Here is a 21,484-nt window from a genome sequence, read left to right as displayed (position 1 = left end):
CTCAGGGCGCAAAGTGATGTTAAAGTCTCCCCCAATTATCAAGAAGCCTTCCACTTCTGCGTTCAACAGTGTCCGAATCCGTTTCCAAAATGCTACTTGGTCGAGTAGTGGTGCATATATGGAAAGTACTGTGAATATGGTTGAACCTAGTTTAAATTTAATAAGTACATATTGCCCTAAAGCATCCTGCCGTTGAAGTAGCAGTTCAAAAGTGACAGAAGCCGAGACTAGTATTCCCATTCCTGCGTACCTAGCGGATTTATTGGCTGCAGCCAGAAACATCTGTGGGTATTCTTTAAATCGTAGCAAGTGTTCATGTCTCTTGCGTATGTGGGTTTCTTGTAGAAGGGCGAAGGACACTTTCCTGGCTGTTAGCTCCCTGATCAGGATGTCTTGTTTCCTACAGGTGTTCAGTCCCTTCACATTATGAGAAAGAAAACGGATCATAGCAGGTTAATAGAAAAGAATACGACTTTGCTCTCACAACAGACAATAACAAAAGAGTGTATTTTGGCTTGAGAATTCCCCACCCGCAGTCATAGATCTCCATCCAAAGTATAAAGCCCCATATAACCCACAAAATAAAGACATACCGCCGGGAAAATAAACTCCCATTTCTGAATCCAAACATACTCCCCACCGGATTCCCTCCTGTGGGGTGTGGGCCCCGCAGACCAATAAACCACACGCCTCCCTCCCCCTCCCATATATATACATTGTAAACTGCACAACAGGAGTGTATAGAGCAGATGATAATTATACTTAGCGCAGTAGTATAACTTGCAATAGGTTTCAATATCATAACAACAGATGAAACATTCATACTTCACACCCTTTAGGTGAAAACTTCAGATAATAAAATTTCCAGGCATGGAGTTCAATAGAGTCAGCCCTGGTCTGAGAGATTGCTAGTAGATTGTGCTGCTTGCGCTCTGGTATTGCGCCTTGTCTTCCCCACTGGCTGCCATCTGGGTCTGCGGTCTAAAGGGATAGATCGCTGTGGTGGAGAAATGGCGGGAAGGTGCAGCTCCAATCCGGCCTGGGCGAAGATCTTCACTGCCTCTTCCAATGATTTCAGCCTGTGTGTGGTTCCTTGATGCTAGAAAGAAAGCGCGAAGGGGAACTGCCAACGATATCGAACCTCCGCATTTCGAAGCGCCTGGATAACTGAGCGCAACTCGTATCTTTTCTTCAGCGTGCTGGGTGCTAAATCCTGAAAAAGAGAGATGTCCATGTCTCGCCATGCCCAGCTGCGCTTGGTTCTGGCTATCGACATTTTTTCTTTCTGGGAGAATCACTGAAAATTAATAATAATATCGCGAGGACTGTTCAGGCAGTGCGACCCTAACGCTCTGTGGGCCCGTTCTATTTAAATCTCTGCGTCATCAGCGCTCCAGACCGGAGATGTTTTCCTGGCATCGTGAGTGAGTAGAAAAGAGCAAAGTTCTCTAGCAGTAGTTAGACAGTCCCCGAATTCGGTCGTTTCTGGTATCTCCTTTATCCGTATGTTGGATCTCCGATTGCGGTTCTCAAGGTCTTCTATTTATCTTGTAGTAGAATAAGGCTGTGTTGAACTTCCTGATTCGACTGCGACAAACCTTGAATTGGGATCGCATGGCCCTCAACTGTGGTATCCATATCATCTACCCTCTGCCCTAGGGCCCTCATTTCCTCCCTAGTCTCTGCAAAGGAGTGAAGCAATTCATCTTTATGTTGCTTCATTTCCGCCCTGAGTTCTATGAACCAGTCTCTTATCAACGTTTTAGTAGGGAGCTCATCATCTTTAGGCGGCTTTTCAATAGCGTGAGGTGGCGAGAGGATCAGGACCTCTAGTTCAGAGCTATCGTTCCCGTTCGCCATATTGTCCGCCCAGGGGGGATCCAACTCCTGCAAGTCTTGTGCCGCTTTGACAAAAGAGAACCGCTGCAACTTACTAGTTTTTTCTTTGGTCGCCATCCTGGCCATATACTGTAGCCTGCAAGCATGTTTATGGGGTGAAACGAGCACTGAAACCCTGTGTTTTAGGCAAATGGGAGGAGGGAGTCCCGGGAGCTCTAGGCTCGTGCAGCCATTTCGGTCCGCGGTGAAACCATGCCCCCAGATTTGGCGATTTTAACGGAGTAGGCTCTATTATTTAGGTATGAAGTGAACCAACGTAATGCAGTGTCAGTGATCCCAATATCGGTTAATCGGTCCAGGAGGATCTTATGGCTGATAGTATCAAAGGAAGCTGAGATGTCAAGGATAAAGGATTGCCCATGATCCAAGCCTTTGAGTAGTGAGTCGGTTAAGGAGAGGAGGAGGCTTTCTGTGTTGAGTGATTTACGGAAGCCGAATTGAGATGGGTGTAGGATATTATGATCCTCAAGGTAATCGGAAAGTTGTGAATTTACTATCTTTTCCATGACTTTGGCCAGGAGAGGGAGATTGGAGATGAGGCGGTAGTTGGAAGGTTGGATGGGTTCAGGGAGGGGTTTTAAGGAGGGGCTTGACCACAGCTAGTTTAAGGGGGTCTGGGACTTTACCATGGGTGAGGGAACAGTTGATAATATTGGCCAGGGGTTTCGAGATGGTGGCGGGGATGGTGATCCCTTCTCTATAGCCTTCAGGGTGGATATAGTGATCCCTTCTCTATAGCCTTCAGGGTGGATGCTGGCACTGGAGCTGAAGTAGTGGGTGCACCCTGAGAAGAAATGCTAGGGGCATCAGTCACACTCTGTGCCTGCGCTGACTGCTCTTCCTCCTCCTCATCATCAGTTTCATCTCTCCCCTGCTGCACTGAAGTGGAGGCTAAGACAGGACTAACTAATCCTACTAAACCTTCTTCAGCTATTACTTCTTCCATTTCTGATGATGAGAATCCCACACAATATAATTCTTCATCGGAATCAGAAGCAAACAGTGCCTGTGCTACATTGTCAATGCTAAGTTGAGTCTGCGTCACTGCTGCTTTTGTGTGTCGCCATTTTGTCTGGCATGACTCAGCCTCCCCTTCCCTCACCTCCAAAACTACAGGGTCAGAAACAGGTGGTGGCGATGCATCATCTTTAAATTTCGTTTTTTTCCAGATGGAACTGCCTGCCCCTCCAGAGATTTTAGATTTGAACAGGTCCCTTTTAAACTATAATGGGGGACTGGCACTGCCTTTTGAAGTGCCTCTTCTGCCAGTCCCAATCACTCTGCCACGTCTAGCTTTCCCTGACATTATGGAGTTAATGTTACTGCCTACTAGGGATTTCAATTAAAAGAATTATTTCCAAAAGAGGCCCATTGGGGATTTGGCTTCAGAGAGCACTGCTCTCCCAATATACGTGAGTCTGCAAAAGTGCCCCCAGGCCCACGAGGCTGTGCCTGGATGTACACTAAAACTGGGACCACTGTATGTGTGCACACACACCAAACTTGTAACTACAAAAGAGGCCCACTGGGGATTTGGCTTCAGAGAGCACCCCTGTCCCAATATATGTGAGTATGCAAAAGTGCCCACTGGCCCACGAGGCTGTGCCTGGATGTACACTAAAACTGGGTTCGCAGTATGTGTGCACACACCAAGCTTGTAACTAAAAAAAGAGGCCCACGAGGCTGTGCCTGGATTTACACTAAAACTGGGACTGCTGTATGTGTGCCCACACCAAGCTTGTAACTACAAAAGAGGCCCACTGGGGATTTGGCTTCAGAGAGCACCGCTCTCCCAATATACGTGAGTCTGCAAAAGTGCCTCCAGGCCCACGAGGCTGTGCCTGGATGTACACTAAAACTGGGTTCGCAGTATGTGTGCACACACCAAGCTTGTAACTAAAAAAAGAGGCCCACGAGGCTGTGCCTGGATTTACACTAAAACTGCGACCGCTGTATGTGTGCACACACCAAGCTTGTAACTACAAAAGAGGCCCACTGGGGATTTGGCTTCAGAGAGCACTGCTGTCCCAATAATATATATGTGAGTCTGCAAAACTGCCCAGTGAGTGCACTGCCCAGTGAGTGCACTGCGTGTCTTCTTGGCTTAAAAGAGCACAAAGAGACAGCCTGAGTTCAATAAAAAAAAACTGCAGTTAAATAAAACGGATGGCTTGCTTGGCACAGCAGCAAAAACAAAGAAATATAATTTTCAATGGAAAATTCTATCAAAGTAGATAGCAATTTAATTAATATATCTCCCACCCACAATACCCAAATTCTGCTTGCAACCTACCCCAAGGGGTAAAATAAGCTGAAAATGCCACTGCTAGCAGTTTCTCTCAGTGCCACAGAGAGACCGTCTCAGATCAATAAAAAAAAGTGCAGTCAAAAAAAGCATGGCTAACTGGTGGCAGCACTGCAGCCAAATCGAACAAATATATTTTTCTATGGAAAATTCTTTCAAAGTAGCTAGCAATTGAATACAGATTTGAGACACTCAGACTAGCTATGAGTGCAGCCACCTCCCCGGACCACCTCCCCAGACCATCCCCACCAAGAAAGTGCATGGCACGCCGCGTGCTTAATGTATAAATAGCGCTGCGTCATCAGGACTAGCATCACAGAGCACTGAGTGAGAGCGGCGATTGGCTGCATTTCAAAAAATGCTTAGCTCTGATAGGTTGCATTCTGGTCTCCTTGCCAACCTGTCTGACCCACTCTGTGACAAGGCTGTGAGGTCACTTATGACTATCTCCTATTTCAAATGGCCACTATTGCTATCTCCTATTTCAAATGGCCGCTAAGAAATCACTGCAAGCCAAAAGAATGAAACTATGATATGTTGTATTTGTGGGGGATCGTGTTGCGTTTCGCAAACCCACGAATACAACGAATAGGGACGTATACGTTGCAGATTTCCAATGTGATGCAAACAAATGCACATCCCTAGTATGCAGATTCATTTTACCTTGATAATCTCCGATTTTACCTATGAAGTTCCTATGCACTAAAGCTTGGCGCTGCATAAACGGTAAATAGCTTGCTATGCAGTAAGGTGCTAACATGCATGATATACCAGCCTGACAAGAGGTTAGCACGATTTCACTAAAATTAATGTATGAGAATGTAAATGAAGGAACACGATCAGCAAATTAGTTTTAGCTACCATATGTGAAATAGCATGTGAAGCAGCTTGTACTGAGCTTAATAATGCCAAAATTTTAACACCTTCCTCATACCAATTGTTAACTTTTAGTATGCTTTGAAAGGGCTCACCTGTAAGCAAGCACTGTGGATGAATGATGGAAGTCATGTACAAGCGTTGATACTGGAAAAAGTTTAGCAACAGTCCCTTAAAGCATAATATATCTTCTGTTTGAAAATGAAAAAGACACCAACACATACATTTTTTGGGACTTCCTACACCAACCCATATTTATTCACACCACAAACATATCTTTTCAAACAAAAGAATAATACATGACAACTGATGCTGAAGCATTGGTGGGCACCTCATCTTGCTTAAAGGGCCAGTCCCCAAGTTAATGGCATGATCATCATGATCATTCACTTACATATGCATCATTCAGACCCACATATATACCGTGGGAAGAAGTTACTGGAGTAACAATGGCATTACCTGGGTAAATTTCCTGGGCTGAAAACTGCCCACCCCCTCAGTGGCTAAAATTATGTGGGCTGTTTCATAGCATGCATACTTTTAATTGCGTCTGAAAGGGGTGAGCTTGGGACAGTGGAAAGGAAATACAAACAGGGATTTCATTTTGAAATCTCTGCACATACGTTTTACCTGCTGCACCCTCCCCCCCCCCCCCCCCCCCACCAGTTCCAAATTTTCAAAGAGAAACTCAATAAGCAGTTTCCCTTTGAAAATTAGCTTGCAGATTCATGGATGCTAACTACCCATCGATCTGCAAGCTGCCTGAGGGGTTTCAAAATGACTCCCGTCTACAAAACAACTACAAAGGACATCTAAAGTCATATGGAGAGAGAAATTTTCATTAAAAACACATTGAAAAAAAACAACCCATGTGTGTTAACTTTTTGCCCCTACCCATGGGGAGGCTGGGAACCTGGGTGAAGGTTTTCTGAAGGCAGGGTGAAGAAACTCGTTCTGCCTCCAGAGGGGGCTCCTCCAGCATATCTGGAGCGAAGCTGAAAGAGAGAAAAAAAGGATAGTCACTCAATAAACAGTAGATGCAAAGAAGGAAAGAAGGCAGCATATTCAACTACACCTCCCCGGGTGGCATGCCTGGCCCTCAGAGTACCATTCCTTTTGAAAGAATGCTGCATGCTCTGGGGTAGTCAGGGGAGAAAAGAAGATGTTGAAAGAAACTCTGGTACAAGGGGATAAAGGAAAATTGGTTCTTACCTGATAATTTTCATTCCTGTAGTACCACGGATCAGTCCAGACTCTTGGATTTTGCCTCCCCTCCAGCAGATGGAGACAGAGAAGTTTTGACGGACTCTGCCGTTTATACCAAGGTGCCACCTACAGTCTCTGTCAGTATTACTCAGTCACAAAGCAGAATGGTTCAAAAACCAAACTAACTATATACAGTAACCTAAAAACATGAACTGGCTCACTAACCCACAAGTGGGAACAGAACCCGTTAAATATGGAAAAGTAGATTGATCTGCAGACCAAAAGTAAACAAATGCTGAATGAGCAGACTCTCCATTACCTTTAAGCGCCAAGCGGGCGGGACTCTGGACTGATCCGAGGTACTACAGGAACGAAAATTATCAGGTAAGAGCCAATTTTCCTTTCCCTGTACATACCCAGATCAGTCCAGACTCCTGGGATGTACCAGAGCTTTTCTTACCTGGGCTGGGATCCGGAGAGGCCTGCTCTCAGCACACTTTCTCCAAATCCTCCTGCACCCGGACCGTGGACATCAAGCCGGTAATGCCTGGCAAAAGTATGTAAGAATTTTCAGGTAGCCGCTCTGCAAATCACTTGCGGCAAAAATTATTGGCATTCTGGCCAAGACGCTGCCTGAGAACGAGTAGAATGTGCACGAAGACCCACGGGTAAGGGTCTACCACGTAGCAAATATGCAGAATTTATAGCCTCCTTCAGCCATCGGGCGATAGTGGACTTAGATGCCATATTACCCCTCTTTGGCCATTCCAGAGAACAAAGAGATGATCTGAGACATGAAAACCATTGGTAACCTCAAGATAACGCATCAAAGACCTACAAACATCCAATTTCCTTAAATCCTTAGAAAGAGGATCTGAGCGATCCAGGTCTGAAAAGGACAGAAGCTCCACTGATTGATTCAAATGAAAGGAGGAGACTACCTTTGGAAGAAAGGAAGGAACCATTCGCAAGGATACTCCAGAGTCCGAAATCCTTAAGAAAGGCTCCCTGCATGATAAAGCCTGAAGCTAAGACATTCTACGAGCAGAGGAAATCGCCACTAGAAACACCACCTTCAACGTGAGGTCCTTCAACGTTGCTCGTTTCAAAGGGTGCAGCACACAAAGCCATGAGGACTAAGTTTAAGTTGCAGGACGGACAAGGATGTCTCACTGGCAGGCGTAAATGCTTTGCTCCCCTAAGGAAACGAGAGACATCTGGATGTGCAGCTAACGCTACCCCCTCTATGGTACTGCGTAAACAATCAAGAGCTGCCATTTGTACCCTTAAGGAACTACACGATAATCCCTTAGCTAATCCAGCCTGAAGGAAACCCAAGATATCTGACACGGACGCCCAAGTGGACATAATCTCCTGGTCTACGCACCACGACTGAAAAACCTTCCATACTCTAATATAAGACAGGGAAGAGGAAGATTTACGTGACCTCAGAAGCGTAGTCACCACAGCATCGGAATACCCTTTGCCCTTCAGATGCTGCCTCTCAAAAGTCATGCCGCTAGACAAAACCGACCAGCCTGGTCGAAATAGACGGGCCCTTGATGCAGCAGGTCAGGGAGATCCGGAAACTGCAGGGGATCCACCACCTCTAAATTGACCAGATCCGCAAACCACGGGCGACACAGACAATCGGGAGCCACCAGGATCACTTCCACCAGGTGTAGCTCTATCCGCCTGAGCACTTTGCCAATTAGCGGCCAAGGTGGGAATACATAAAGCAGGACATTGCTCAGCCAGGGAAGAACGAGATCATCTACTCTGTCTGTTCCTGTGTCTCTGCGGTGAGCAAAGAAGCGGGGAGCCTTGGAATTCTTGAACGCCGCCATTAGATCCATGCAAGTCATGCCCCACGTGTCGCAGATGAGTCGAAAAGCCTTGTCGGCCAGCTCCCACTCTCCTGGATCGAGCCGATTCTGACTGAGAAAATCCACGTGAGGTTGTCAACGCCGGCTATGTGGGACGCAGCTATGGTGGTCAAGTTCTGCTTCGCCCAGCTGATTAACTGCCGAGCTTCCAGGTTGGCTTTTGGTTCCCTCTTGGCGATTGATGTAAGCCACCAAGGTCGCATTGTCGGACAGTACCCTGACCGACTTGCCCCTGAGAAGCGGTAGAATAGCCTGCAATGCCAGCCACACCACTCTGATCTCCAAGACGATTGATGGACCATTGGGACTCCTTTTGGGACCACTGCCCCTGTACAGACTTCCTCAGACACACTGCCCCCCAACCAGAAAGGCTAGCATCCGTAGTCACCACCATCCATTCTGGAACCACCAGGGGGACTCTGCAGGCTAACTTTCCGAAAGCAGCCACCAATCCAGACTGGATCGTGCAGACTCCATCAGCGGCAAGGGTAGATAAAACTGTTCGGATTCCATCGGGAAAGCAACACTGATTACAATAGTCGCATGTGAGCAAAGGCCCAGGGAACCAGTTCCAGTGTGGAAGTCATTGAACCCAGGACCTGTAAGTAATCCCAGACTTTCGGAGGATGCTTGGACAATAAGACTCGCACCTGCGCTTGCAATTTGAGAATGTATTTGGCCGTCAGGAAAACTCTCCCTTGCCATGTATCGAACAGGGCCCCCAGAAATTCTAATGACTGGAAGGGAATTAGGTGACTCTTGTAGGGATGTGAATCGTGTCCTCGATCGTCTTAACGATCGATTTCGGCTGGGAGGGGGAGGGAATCGTATTGTTGCCGTTTGGGGGGGGTAAAATATCGTGAAAAATCATGAAAAATCGAAAAATCGCAAAACCGGCACATTAAAACCCCCTAAAACCCACCCCCGACCCTTTAAATTAAATCCCCCACCCTCCCGAACCCCCCCCCAAATGACTTAAATAACCTGCGGGTCCAGCGGCGGTCCGGAACGGCAGCGGTCCGGAACGGGCTCCTGCTCCTGAATCTTGTTGTCTTCAGCCGGCGCCATTTTCCAAAATGGCGCCGAAAAATGGCGGCGGCCATAGACGAACACGATTGGACGGCAGGAGGTCCTTCCGGACCCCCGCTGGACTTTTGGCAAGTCTCGTGGGGGTCAGGAGGCCCCCCACAAGCTGGCCAAAAGTTCCTGGAGGTCCAGCGGGGGTCAGGGAGCGATTTCCCGCCGCGAATCGTTTTCGTACGGAAAATGGCGCCGGCAGGAGATCGACTGCAGGAGGTTGTTCAGCGAGGCGCCGGAACCCTCGCTGAACGACCTCCTGCAGTCGATCTCCTGCCGGCGCCATTTTCCGTACGAAAACGATTCGCGGCGGGAAATCGCTCCCTGACCCCCGCTGGACCTCCAGGAACTTTTGGCCAGCTTGTGGGGGGCCTCCTGACCCCCACGAGACTTGCCAAAAGTCCAGCGGGGGTCCGGAAGGACCTCCTGCCGTCCAATCGTGTTCGTCTATGGCTGCCGCCATTTTTCGGCGCCATTTTGGAAAATGGCGCCGGCTGAAGACAACAAGATTCAGGAGCAGGAGCCCGTTCCGGACCGCTGCCGTTCCGGACCGCCGCTGGACCCGCAGGTTATTTAAGTCATTTGGGGGGGGGTTCGGGAGGGTGGGGGATTTAATTTAAAGGGTCGGGGGTGGGTTTTAGGGGGTTTTAGTGTGCCGGCTCACGATTCTAACGATTTATAACGATAAATCGTTAGAATCTCTATTGTATTGTGTTCCATAACGGTTTAAGACGATATTAAAATTATCGGACGATAATTTTAATCGTCCTAAAACGATTCACATCCCTAGACTCTTGGCCAGGTTGACAACCCATCCTAGCGCTAGTAATAAGTGAAGCACCCGGTGGATCGCCGCTTGGCAAAGAGCCTCCGACGTCACTCAGATCAGCCAATCATCCAAATACGAGTGAACCAAAATATCCTTCCCGGCGAAGTTGCGCTGCTAACACCACCATTATCTTGGTGAATATCCTGGGTGCGGTAGCAAGGCCAAAAGGCAGGGCTTGAAACTGGTAATGATGTCCCAGGATTGAAAACTGCAGGAACTTCTGGTGATTGGCCAGGATCCCGATGTGCAAATACACCTCCGTCAGATCCAGGGAAGCAAGAAACTCCCCCTGATGGACTGAAGTAATGACGGACCGCAACGTCTCCATGCGGAAGCGGGGGATCCAAAGACATCTGTTGACCCGCTTCAAATCGAGAATGGGCCAGAAGGTTCCCTCTTTTTTTTGGTACCACAAAGTAAATGGAGTAATGGCCCCTTCGTTGCTCTGACGGAGGAACAGAAGTGATCGCACCGAGCTCTAAAAAGGCGCTGCAACATCTCCTTTACTGCCTAACGCTTGGTTGTGTAACCGCATGGTGAGACCAGGAATTGGTGACGGGGTCGTCGTGCAAAATCTAAAGCATAGCCTTGTCTTATCACAGAGAGAACCCACTGGTCCGATGTGAGTTTGGCCCACTCCTCGTAAAACAGAGATAGTTTGACCCCTACAACGGGAACCAAGGAATGGACTGGCCGCACATCATTGTGAAGGCTTACCGCCCTACGAGGACTGGAAGTTACCAGGTGTACCAAAATGACACCCTCGAAAGGACTGAGACCATGACTGCTGTCTGCCAGAATTCTGCCGAAAGGAGGAATTGGCCGATCGAGGCGCACGAGGCCTTCGACCGTCATGAAATCGAGACCTTGAAGAAAAAGAACCTCTCGACTTTGGCCTATCTTCCAGCAGCCGATGAACTTTATTCTCTCCCAGAGACTGAATCATGTTCTCCAGTTCCTTTCCAAACAGGAGCTTGCCCTTGAAAGGCAGGGAACCCAGCTGAGACTTGGAAGAAACATCCGTCGCCCAGTTTCTTAGCCATAAGAGATGATGAGCAGAGACAGCTGACACCATGGATCTGGCCGTTGTGCGCAGCAAATCATAAAGGGCATTAGCGCTATATGCAATGACTGCCTCAAGTCGACCCACCTGGAGAGCCTCTCATTCCGATAGCGATTCGTTGGCCTGCAATTGCTGCACCCAGCGAAGGCCCGCTTTCAGCAAGAAATTGCTACACATAACAGCATGGACCCCAAGCACTGAGACCTCAAAAATCTTTTTGAGCTGAAGCTCTAGCTTTCGATTTTGTAAATCCTCGAGGGCCGTTGATCCGGTAACCAGGATGATGGTCTTTTTTGGTTACCGCCAACACCGCAGAATCCACCTTAGGCACCTGAAGAAGATCCAATGCCTCCTCTGGCAGGGGATACAATTTATCCATCGCCTTTGAGACCTTCAGGCCCAAGTCTGGGATGTACCATTCCCAGAAAAGCAAATCCGTGGCGGAAAAAAGAAATGGGAAGGAGGAAGGCGGTCTTAGCAGACCCAACAACACTGGATCTATAGTCCCTAGCCGGGATTCTTCCTGGGGAGCCTCAATACCCAGATCCACTAAAAAAGGGGGAATAAGAGGCCCCAGCTCTTCCTTCCTGAAGAGGCGAACCAGTTTGGGATTATCTCCATCCACGATATGAGACCCACGCAGAATACCCTGCTGCTGGCCTGCATCTCCTTCAACCCCCCCTCGGAGGTGGAGATGGCAAATCTTGATTATCAGGGTCCTCAGGATCTGAGGAAGAATCTGAATCGGTCTGCGTAGCTCCTGACCTTAAAGGTCACTGTGACTTAGGGGGTCCCGCGTCCTCCGACGGTCGGGACTGCTTGCTAGACCTGGGCAGAGGATCTGAGAAAAGGGATTTGTCAGACGCCTTCTTTTTTCCTGCTTTCCGGACCTTAAAGGCCCTGTGCATGAGAAGTACAAAATCAGAAGAAAAGGACGAAGCAGAAGAGGAGGTATCTGAATCCCCCTCAGAGATATCTCCTGCTATCTTGGCATCAAGCCCCCCCCCCCCCCCCCCCAGGACCGTCTTTTTGAAGGGGTCTGAAGGCTACAACTTGACAAAGGCCAACCTGAAACTCCTGCCAAACAGGACTTCATGTACCAGAATTCCCTGCTTCATGACGGGTTTACTTACAGTCTGCAATACAGCTGTAATTAGGACATTGAGAAACTCTCTGTCAGCACATTGCACATTTTCATTTTTTTGGCTTCACTGTTCTTATTCTCTGATAAGCTTTCACTGCTGTAACCTAGATTAGAACAATGGATGTATTATGTGACGGGCTGTATTGCTGCAGACTCGCAAATTCCTTTCCAGAACTGCAAGTCCCAGCAGCCTCTCCTGCAGAACATGGGAGAAGTTTCACGAAAGTTCCAGGGTGTCTAGGGAGGGGGTCAGTAGCCCCTTCAGCCGGAATATGCTTGCTCAGCAATGCTTAGAACGCATGTGTAAAAGATAAGAACTGTAAAGTGCATAAGAGTCTGCTCCTGAAAGGGAGGGGCATGCAGTTGTACTAAGCCTTTGTCTTAGCTGCATCTTGCTGGCAATAAAAGTCTATCTTTACGGATCAGTTGTCTGGGCCTCCTTTCTGAGATTAGAGACGGTTACATTTGGCGAGCCTCAGCCAGGAGGTACCGGGGACGCTATTTTAGCCCCCCAGTTGGTCCAGGAGATTTTGTGGCGGAGTGATCCCCCAGACTTGCCTGGTGAGTGGCCACCGCTGAGTTCAGTGATCAGGTATCTGAGGGGGTCATTCCACGGAGATCCTCTGAGACCTCTGGGCCGGTGATCCGGGAAGAAGGCTTTCGCGACGATCGGAAGAACTTTGCAGGCGAGTATTTTGGGGAAAAATTAAAAAGATAAGGAATAGAGTGAGAAACGAGATAAAGATAAACTATTAGCCGATCCGTCACCAAGCGGATCGAGGGGGCCTTGATCACGCCCCGCGCAGTGGTTAGTAGGAATCCCGCTCTGAAGACCACGCGCTTGGGAACATATAGACTAGCGGGAATAGATTTCTTGTTGTGTGAAAGAGAGTGCATTTTCAGCTGAAGGTACCCTTAGGAAAATTTTCTATTGTGGTAGATCGGTTAGACAAATTTCTTTTTATGATCAAATGCATTATTTCTTTTGATCTACTCTGGTGATGCAGACTATTTTTACTTAAGGAAAACTTATTAAAAGTGATTGTGAATTATTTATCTGTATATGGGTACTGAACAGCGGCAGTTAGCCTGCGAGCATGGAGCTTGCAATCTGTTTTTTTGTGTGTCAGGTTTCTGCTGTAGTAAATGCATTACAATGTTATGGACAAAGAGCGTTGGGAGCTGGAGGGTTAACTAGTTAGGCTGGGCAGAGACTGCTTCTCAGCGGGGCAGTTTAACCCCTAAAACATTTCTCTGGTACGTTTGGGTTTTCAAATTATTAATTAAGGATTGTGATGTATGTAACTGCTATCTGTGAATTGCAAGCACATGTACCAGGGATTTTTTAAATTGTTTTTAATTGTTTTAAACCCTAATGGGAAGAGATTTTTGATTTACAGATGCTGCACAAGATCCTTCATTACTTAATCCAGAGAGTTAAGATATTTTAGTTTGTTATTAAAGTAGAGATGTGTTTCCTGCATTCATTGTATTAAAAGGTAAACTTTGAATGTGTCAATTATAAGTAAGATATTGCGCTTTGTATTTCCTTGATTACTCACAAGATGATCTGTAGTTTACAATCAGACCATTGCATATGTCATTTGACAGACATAATATGATGGACATTTTATAGCAGCAAATTCATTATTACAGTACAAAAAATGTAATTATAAAATGCTGGCGTTGTTAATCAGAAGTTTTCAGTTTTCTCATATCTTCTATCCCAGTGTCCTCCCTATGTTTATCCTTCACTCGATACATCCACAGGTTAGTCAATTATTTATTGTTTTTTTTTCCATCTATTGCAGGGCACCTGTACAATAAGAATATTCTCTAATGCCATGTTAATTATTGTTCTTACTTGTTTCCTATATATTATCTGTTATTTAAAAGTTACATTGGAACGCATGATAAAGTATGAACTCCCTTTTGCTGACGCAGTTTATTTTGAAGCTGTCTCTGGGAAAATTAGAGAAATGATTAAGAATTTCTTTGTTAAAGTTTTTCTTGTTGCTTCTTTGGCTAGCAGTAGTTAAATATGCAGAGCTACTCCCTGTTTTAAGGAATTGGCAAGATAAGACAGCATCTGACTGTGGGAATTATAGGATGCCGTTTGTAAAAACACAAAGACTTAATATTAAAAATTTTGATTCAGTGGCAGGTGCAAGATAAGGATTATTGGAAGTTGTGGGCAAGAGGAGGGGCCACTATGCAAGATCAGGAACTAGATCAAATATGATTCTGCCGAAATGACGAAGTAGTGGCCCACACACACACACACACACACACACACACACACACACACACACACACACATATATATATATATATTGCAATTATGTTCTTTTACCACTGGTGGGGGCTGGGCTCTGGCTATTACCATATGTTCTTAGTGTTTGCAATGTAATTGGTACAAGGCTTCCAAGGGTTTGATCATCACTCCTGCACACCTAAAGCCTGCAGATCCAGGTTGACTTTATTGAATTAACCCAATGCCAAACTTACAAGTATGAAGGAAGCAATGTTTTGCAGCTTCTCAGCCTCGTCAGAATTGATTTGCCTCCAGGCGCAGGTCACCTATTCAATTTCCAGATGGACTGTGATCTTTTCATCGTATTTTGAGGTGTATGGGAACAGGGATCAGGAAGAGAAGAAAAGGGCCCGTCCCTGCAACCAGGAACTTAATAATAGACCCGACATCCGAAAGAAGCTGCAGAAGGTCGAGGGCTTTGAGGGCATGAGCCTCAACCAGTTAAAAGCTATAGCAGACTAGGTATGTGGAAATAGAGAAGTGGAAGAGAAAAGAGAGAAGCAAGTAGACATATGAAGGAGAAAGTGACTGTTAGCCGCCGCTCCCGAGGACACTCGGACGGGAAGGAGCCAAGACAATGGCAGACCGCGAAGAGGAGGGGGAACAAGACCCCCCCCTTGGGAAAGAATCAGTGTGCGTACTGCAACAATGAAGGCCATTGGAAGAGAGACTGTGAAGAATTGCAAAAGAAATACAGGAGCCCTGCAGTGAATACTAACGACAAAAATGGACCTGCACCGACACAAAGGGGCCGAGGAGGAAGGAGATCGGACAACCCCCACTGGCAGATGGCGGGGGAGGCAACAAGGAGCATACAGCCTGAAGAGACCGGGAGGGAAGAATCCCCACTGACCCTCTGGTGGAGATCCACGAGGTAACACAACAAAAATCAGGGGCCTGTTGGACTCAGAGGCCAACGATCTGTCATGACTGCACCAATCGGCCCCCCCGACGAAAGAGACTGTTTCTATAGTGGGTGCCTCAGGTCAGGTACTCACTGCCCCTCTGCAGAAAGAATGAACTATACAAGTAGGCGGGACCATGGTATCCCTTATCGGACGGGACCTGCTGTGTAAACTACAGACCACATTGAGATTTCAACCAACAGGGGAAGTTAAAGCCTCCTTCGGGGACCATCCAGTGATACTCATCTGCCCCCTCAGGGAGAAATGGAGATTACTTCCTCAACCAGTCAATACCCAGAAGACACCCCATCATCGACAGAGACGGGATTTGTCCTGGAGGATTAGTCGTGAACGCCCCCAGTCTGGATCGAACTAAAGCAAGGCGCCCAAATAGTTAACCAAACCCAATACCCCGTGCCATATGCCGCCAGATGCAGTAATCGGATCTGAGTCAGAAACACCTGAAGCAGGGAGTCCTGGAAGCAACCAGACCTGAGTGGAACACGCCTTTGTTACCAGTAAAGAAACCTGGTACTAACGACTATCGACCTGTACAAGATTTAAGAAAAGTGAATACTCAAGTGGCAGATTTGGTGGCACTCGTGCCAAATCCGTACTCAATCCTGGCTCAAGTTTCTTCCAGCTCCAAGTGGTACAGTATCATTGATCTCAAGGATGCTTTCTTCTCCGTTCCAATAGCGGAGGAATGTCAGAAAATTTTTGCCTTCACATGGGAAAATGTGCAAACTGGAGAAAAGCAGCAATATACTTGGACTCGCCTACCCTACTCTGTTCTCAGAACAACTGGCCAAAGACCTGAAGATGTACCGGGTCACACATGGGCCAGTTGTACAATATGTGGATGATCTTTTGATATTTAGGGAAGTATACCATGAATGTGCGGTATCAACCCTACACTTGTTGAAGACTTTGTACTCGAAGGGGTATCGTGCGAGCAAAAAGAAAGCGCAAATTTGTGAAATAGAAGTAGAATATTTGGGTTTTCGTCTGAGAGAAGGCACTCGACGACTTGCAATTTCTCGTACTAGTTCTATAAGAGATCAACCTGTACCTACCTGCAAGAAAGAACTTCGTGCATTCCTAGGAGCCGCAGGATATTGTAGACTTTGGATTGCAAACTATGCAATTTTGGCCCAACCATTATATGACAAACTACGAGGCAAAGAAGCAGAATCACAGCCCTTCCAATGGAAAAACACAAACTAGCAAATTTGCACCAATTGAAAGAAGCTTTGATTTCACCCCCTGCTCTGGGGTTACCTGATGTAATGAAACCATTCCATTTGTTCATAGATGAGAAAAAAGGCATGGCCATTGGGGTATTGATTCAAACTTTAGGATCATGGGAACGACCTGTTGCATATTTGTCAAAAGGAATGGACAATGTTGCTAAAGGATGGCCTGGCTGTCTTCGAAGCATTGCTGCTGCATGCTTATTAATACCTGAAGCCGTTAAATTAACATTTGGACAAACTCTGCAAGTGACAACTCCTCATACTATTCAAGGACTACTTGAAACTCATGGACCAAAATGGATGACTAATTCACGTCTCGTCAAGTATCAAGCCTTACTGTGTGAAACACCTGAAATTCAAATACAAGACAGCAAAAACTTGAACCCGGCCACTCTTATGCCGGCACCTGAACCAGTTGCCCATGATTGTGAAGAAGTCATGACTACAATACATTCCAGTAGACCAGACCTGAGGGATCAATCCTGGCAAGGAGCTTGGACTTTATTCACTGATGGGAGCAGCCAAATCATTCATGGGATACGTTCTGCTGGATATGCTGTTGTATCCGAAGATGAAATCATTGAGGCTCAACCTCTTCCCCCAGGAACGTCTGCACAAAAAGCTGAACTAATTGCCCTTACTCGAGCTCTGCAGTTGGCAGAAGGACAAACTGTAAATATCTATACAGACTCTAAATATGCCTTCCTTACAATTCAAGTGCATGGAGCATTATAGAGGGAAAACAATTGAACAATGCATCAGAAGTACGTGAATTACTAGACGCAGTTTGGCTACCTCGCAAGGTGGCTGTAATGCATTGCAAAGCACACACCAGGAAATCAAACCCTATTGAAAAGGAAATCAGAGAGCAGATGAAGCAGCAAAAAGGGGCAACTCGGGAACCCTTCCAAGCAGTATTAATTGCATCGAATCATCAGACTTCAGGCAGTCCTGGAGCTCATCACCAACGACTGCTTTCGCTCTTAAACTCTGGGCAAAACAAAATACCAAAATTATGACTGCAGTGTACCAGAATAGATTGGTTTTAGATTACCCTCTGGCCCAGGAAGGAGGGTTTGTGGAACATTTAACCTCTCCAATTGTTGTTTACAGGTAGATGACCAAAACAAGGCTATCAAAGACATCACTGATCGCATGGTCAAGATGGCACACGTCCCTGTCCAGCAGTGGAATAGTGCTTGGGACTGGACCAATGGATTCCGTGGTTGGTTTTCCATGATCGGTGGATTTAAGAGCTTGTTGTTATCCCAGCCAGTTTAATTCTGTTTTGTCTTTTAGGACCCTGAATTATTCCTTTCTTGCTCAAACCGCCTTCGTCGGGTGATGAAGGACATTGCTGAACGCAAAACAGCCACGCAGCTCCTGTCACTGTACATGTATTCCTCTGAACCTATAGAACCTGTTTAACCATCCTCATGTTTTATCCTGGGCCATCTTCCCATACATGACAAGTTCGGGCTACAAAGGGGGGTGAAGAAACCATCGGACTACAAAGGGGGGTGAAGAAACCATCGGACTGTTTGGGAAATTAGGGCCCTCTGAGAACTCAAATTGCTAATTTTTCTTGTTTCTGTTTCTTTTAGCTCCACAGCTGCGTTGTGATGTGTGATACTTTTCATAGAGAATGATAAGTATCAAAGGGGGGAATGAAGGGGTCTGAAGGCTACAACTTGACAAAGGCCAACCTGAAACTCCTGCCAAACAGGACTTCATGTACCAGAATTCCCTGCTTCATGACGGGTTTACTTACAGTCTGCAATACAGCTGTAATTAGGACATTGAGAAACTCTCTGTCAGCACATTGCACATTTTCATTTTTTTGGCTTCGCTGTTCTTATTCTCTGATAAGCTTTCACTGCTGTAACCTAGATTAGAACAATGGATGTATTATGTGACGGGCTGTATTGCTGCAGACTCGCAAATTCCTTTCCAGAACTGCAAGTCCCAGCAGCCTCTCCTGCAGAACATGGGAGAAGTTTCACGAAAGTTCCAGGGTGTCTAGGGAGGGGGTCAGTAGCCCCTTCAGCCGGAATATGCTTGCTCAGCAATGCTTAGAACGCATGTGTAAAAGATAAGAACTGTAAAGTGCATAAGAGTCTGCTCCTGAAGGGGTGGGGCATGCAGTTGTACTAAGCCTTTGTCTTAGCTGCATCTTGCTGGCAATAAAAGTCTATCTTTACGGATCAGTTGTCTGGGCCTCCTTTCTGAGATTAGAGACGGTAACATTTTGAGGGAATAAATAAGGTGGGAGCTTCCCCTCCCCCGCCGCTGTAAGCGCCGCTGACCTCGCCGCCATGAGGGAATCCAACATGGTGCCCGTTCCCTCGCTCAGTGGGAACGGGCCGAAAGAAGGGGGCTGCAGCTCCCCAAAGGCTCCGGAGACACTTTGGACCCTTAAAATGACCCCCGTGGGGGTCGAGGAGGCTTCCTCGCCGCCAGGAAGACAAATTGAACAGAGCCTGTTGCCCAAGAGCTGAGCGCACTCAGTGCCGCAAGCCCAACACCTGGACCTCCGTGGCATTTCTCACATCCAAAAATAGCAAGTTTCCTACTTAAAAATGCACGAAATCGCTGCGGACAGCAACAACCGGAGCCCCCACTTGACCTCAAGGAAAGGGAGAGTCCAAGAGGGCAGAAAAACCAGAGATAAGAAAAAAGAAAATGTCCCTTTTTTTTTTTAAAACTTGCCTGCTGGCCTCCGGATCCTGATCCGTCTGGGGGGAATGAGCCGGGCTCCTTGGTATCACCCCCAGCGCTGCAAGTACATGGCAATAGGGCCCTCGATCCTCAGCCGCATCTGCCTCTGCAAACCAGGGGGCATGGTCCCCTCAGGACCCAGCAACCCCCTGGGAGGCTGAAGACAGTCTCCTGTCTGTCTTTTTCTCCTTTTTATTTTTTTTTTAAATGCTAACTAGCTGTCTAAACTATTCACTTTTTTTTTTTTTTTAAACTAAGTAACTAGAACAGACTGTAGGTTTTGCACCTCCGCCATCTGCTGGAGACAGAGAAATACTGACGGACTATAGGTGGCACCTTGGTATATATGGCAGAGTCCGTCAAAACGTCTCTGTCCCCATCGGCTGGAGGGGAGGCAAAACCCAGGAGTCTGGACTGATTCGGGTATGTACAGGGAAAAGTTATTCTAACACGTATGGATGAAGGATGAAAAAGACAGGATGCCGAAGAGAGAGAAGATGTACCATGTAACCAAAAGACACTACTCAAGGAACATAGAAACATTATTTGCCATTGCATATAACCAAGGACCACCCCCAAAAGCACAGAAAGAAAATAACACCACAACAGATGCACAGACACAACAGAGAGGAACAGAAGACTATTAGTTGCATTTGTTTTGTGACATGTTGTAAAAGTTAATAAAAACCACTAGAGAGGGACAGGAAGGAGCATGCACCGTGTTAAAGTTGGAACATATTATAAACACGAACAAATCAGGAGAACAATCATGCCACACAGAAACTAACTCTGCATGATAAGACACTGCAGACATGCATACAAGGTACCATGATGCACAGCACCATGTACAAGGAAATACTCACTGGCTGGATCAGTTCAACCAGCAACAGTTGACCCTTTGGACACCCTAGCAGAAACATAGTCAAATAGCTGGTTCTGTCTGGCAGGCTGTTATGACTGAATTAATTAGTAGCTGGGTCAGTCTGGCAGGCCAGAAGTACTGTAATAACTAGAAGTCCTAGTGTCAACCAAGTTGGTGCAGCAGGTTGGGGCTACTGTCCAGAAAGGCCATGGGAACTTAGTCAAATATTTGAGCACTTGCCATGCTATAGTACTGGTAGCAATTTAGATTAATACAAGCCATGTACTTAGACATGTGACGGGATGGGTGTTACACATAAACTAAATAGGGGATCTTGCAGACCTATATACCCAAGAAGGTAGAAGAAGATAACAAAAACTGTCTTGGATAAGATGTGATTATCTGTGGGTGGCTATGCTCTAGGATTGGCAGTTGAGATGTTGTCTTGGGTGTTGGATAGGAATAACTGGGCAGACTGCATGGGTCAGTTGGTCCATTACTGCCATCATTGTGGGGTTATGAGAAAATGTGACTGCTGTAACAGGAGTTATGGGAGATGTGAAATAGAGGACAGGGGAGTGATGGAGGAGAGGGAGGGAGTGACAGATAAAGTAGGAGACAGGGGAGAGACACCAACATACTTGATAGCACTTCAAAAATAAATCTGTATTTATTTACACAGTGCTAATACATTTACAAGCAAGAGGCTGACAGAGGACAATTTTTTTCCAATATACACTTCTAAATTTCTTAGCCATTACCAATGATTGTGCACAAATGTCTCATTGCATGTGTTCTATGTTCTGCATGTTCTCAGATGGCTCCTACAGTATGCAAGAAAGGTTTGTAGTAGAGACAAAGCTGCTGCAGGTGACAGCTAAGACCCTTACAGATGGCATTAAGAAGCAACTGGAACAGATGATCAGGAGGCAGTCTCCACAAAAACGTTGATGTCCATTGGAAACCTTTCCACCTCTAGTCTGGGGGCTTCTTTGATAGCTGCTCTTGCTTGGCATGGATACAGATAATGCAGTAGAAGGGGGTCAACTTAGCTTCAGCACATGGGCACATAGTGCTGTTGATCATTTGGTATCTGCCACCTACCATACAAAGATGGTCATTTCTGTCATTACTGTCTAATAAC

The 21,484-nt window shown here is 46.6% G+C and overlaps 1 protein-coding gene across 1 annotated transcript in view; it reads right to left on the bottom strand.

The window, feature by feature from the left end:
* Positions 1-21,484, bottom strand: part of KCNIP3 (potassium voltage-gated channel interacting protein 3) — a 465,763-nt gene that overhangs the window by 397,706 nt on the left and 46,573 nt on the right. The window lies entirely within an intron of this gene.

This window comes from Rhinatrema bivittatum, chromosome 5, assembly GCF_901001135.1.
Source record: "Rhinatrema bivittatum chromosome 5, aRhiBiv1.1, whole genome shotgun sequence".
Classification (NCBI taxonomy): domain Eukaryota; kingdom Metazoa; phylum Chordata; class Amphibia; order Gymnophiona; family Rhinatrematidae; genus Rhinatrema; species Rhinatrema bivittatum.
This window is presented reverse-complemented; position numbering and strand designations above follow the sequence as displayed.